Source organism: Miscanthus floridulus, chromosome 8 (assembly GCF_019320115.1).
Source record: "Miscanthus floridulus cultivar M001 chromosome 8, ASM1932011v1, whole genome shotgun sequence".
In the NCBI taxonomy this organism is placed as follows: domain Eukaryota; kingdom Viridiplantae; phylum Streptophyta; class Magnoliopsida; order Poales; family Poaceae; genus Miscanthus; species Miscanthus floridulus.
Genome location: NC_089587.1, coordinates 87,480,947 through 87,483,997, shown reverse-complemented (window position 1 = coordinate 87,483,997; position 3,051 = coordinate 87,480,947).

Sequence of the window (3,051 nt, the reverse complement as noted above, 5' to 3'; positions counted from 1 at the left end):
ATGGAAAGACTAAATTATTCATTACTAAGCTAATGGAGGATTTAGAGAGTGTCCAAGCCGAGCTAGAATCTAGTGAAGAGACTCTTATCTAATAAGAGGATCTCTACATTGCTAGCAAATAAGCTCTTGCATTAGAGAGAAATGAGGTGTAATCCTTGCGCAAGGCTTTGGCCAAAGAGCAAGAGGATCATGTTATTACAAAGAAAGCAAATAAAGCCCTCAAGAAAAAGTATTGTGACTTGGATGAAAAGCACAAAGAACTTGAAATGCAATATGGCATTCTTTGGGATAGCAACTCACATCTCCCTAAGGTAAAGGAAACCTCTACTCCCTCCACTAGTCAAGGTTCTAGAACATGTTTTAATCTTGATTTGAATGCCTATTCTACTAACCTTGCAAACATGAAGGCTATGAGAAAGGAAATTGCTAGGCTCAATGAAATCATTGGAAAATGGTGGATGGGTGAGACCCAATCTAATGACAAGAAAAATGATGAATCAAAAGGGCCACAATTCAAGCAAGGAAGACATCCCTCAATCAAGCATGGACTTGGACACATAAAAAGAGCCAAGGCAAATGGAAGAAGGATTATGAATGGCTATGAGTGTGTGCAGTTTAAGAGGAAGGGCAAAATTAGTACAGATCAGCCTACACAGACCATGATAGTGTAGCGTCCCCGAGCGGCAGTGCCACGCCCCGTAAAAATGGGAAGGCTACCAATTCTGTTCCTGATCAAACTAAGCCCAAGAAGAAGGTGTTCTAGCAGAAACATGTTTTCTAGAAGCCTAAGGAATCAAGGTGGGGAAACAAGAACAAGTATGCCTATCAACTAAAGATCTATGCACCTCGACAAAGCTTAACATCAGGCTTTGTTTTGAAGAGCAACAATAGTGGAAAAGTGGTTGCCTGTTGGAAAGAAAACCAACATATATAGGAATACTTCTATTTGGGTTTCTAAGTTTTCTTATGACTAACATGCAAGGCCCCAAATCAAATTAGGGACCTAAAACTAGCAACTAAACTTGTTTATACTCCTCCGGTGGATCAAGTTAGGTGCATGACAATGGATGTACAAATCACATGACCAGAGAAAGGGGTATGTTCTCATCATATTCCCTAATGACGCACTCAGATGAAAAATTGTCTTTGAAGACTTTAAAGGGGGATGTGATTGGTATCGGTAAAGTTGCTACAACCCTTGAGCATTCAATTACAAATGTATTACATGTTGATTTGTTAAGTTATAACTTGTTGTTCGTTTCTCAATTGTGTGAGATGGGCTACAATTGTCTCTTTATGGATAAGGGTATGGAAGTCTTTAGAAGGGAGGATTCATCTATTGTCTTTATGGGTTGATTAAAGAATAAGCTTTACTTAGTTGATTTCAACAAAAGTAAAGCTAAGCTTAAGACTTGTTTAATGGCAAAATCTAGCATGGGTTGGCTTTGGCATCGCCGACTAGCCCATGTTGGGATGAGGAACTTAGCCAAACTTCTAAAAGATGAACATATCCTTGGACTAACAAATGTTCACTTTGAGAAAGATAGGATTTGTAGCGCTTGTCAAGCCAGAAAGCAAGTTGGCGTACCGCACCCACCAAAGAGCATCATGGCCACCAAGCAACCATTGGAGTTAATACATATGGATCTCTTTGGACCGGTCACCTATCTAAGTATCGGGAGTAACAAATATGGTCTTATTATTGTTGATGACTATTCCCATTTCACTTGGGTATTTTTCTTGCATGACAAGTGCCAAGTTCAAGACAAGGTGAAGGTATTTGTTAGAAGAGCTCAAAATGAGTTCAGTCTTCCCATCAAGAAATTGAGAAGCGACAATGGGACCGAATTCAAGAATACTCTAGTTGAGAAATTTCTTGATGAAGAGGGCATCAAGCATGAGTTTTCAACTCCATACACCCCTCAACAAAATGGTGTAGTAGAGAGGAAGAATCATACACTCATTGACATGGCATGGACAATGCTAGATGAGTACAAGACGCCAGACATCTTTTGGTGCGAGGCCATCAATACCGCTTGCCATGCCATCAACCGCCGCTACCTACACAAGAAGTTGAAGAAAACTTCACATGAGCTTCTAACCAGTAACAAGTCTAAGGTGTCTTACTTTAGAGTGTTTGGGTGCAAGTGTTTCATACTTAACAAGAAACCCAAAACCTCTAAGTTTACACCTAAAGTTGATGAAGGTGTTCTTCTTGGTTATGGATCAAATGAGCATGTCTACCGTGTCTTCAACAAAACCTCTGAGAGAGCTAAGATTGTGGTAGACATAATATTTGATGAATCTAATGGCTCTCAAATGGAACAAGTTTATTCAAGTGTTGTAGGAAAGGAGGATCCACCATGTGAAGCAATCAAGAAATTGACCATTGGTGATATTAGACCATAAGAAGATGAAGTCACTGAAGTGGAGGTTCCTCAAGTTGTTGCTACAACTATTTCTGCTGACGTACCTGATGCTAAACAGCAGCAGATACCTGCTGCAACACCTGCACGCGATAGTGCCACACTTAAGAGCGGCAGTGCCGCACCTGAGAGCGGTAGTGCCGCACCTACACAGTCAGCAGCAACTGATTCGACTCCAGCTCATGGACAAGACCTACAACCCATATTTGAGCAAGAAAATGATGAAGGTCCAGAAGATGAACAAGAGACCTTTGAGCATCCAAGGCTAAGGCAAATAATACAACGGGATCATACCGTTGACAACATCCTTGGGAGTTTTTGAAAGGGGGTAACAACTCGTTCACATCTAGCAAATTTTTGCCAATATTACTCGTTTGTTTCCTCTTTGGAACCTCTTAAGGTAGAACAAGCACTTGGAGACCCGGATTGGGTGATGGCCATGCAAGAAGAGCTCAACAACTTCGAAAGAAATCAAGTGTTGACCTTGGTGGAATGACCCAATACCAATGTCATTGTCACCAAGTGGGTCTTCCGCAACAAGCAAGATGAGAATGGAGTGGTGACAAGGAACAAAACAAGATTGGTTGCTCAAGGTTTCACTCAAGTAGAGGGCTTGGACTTTGAA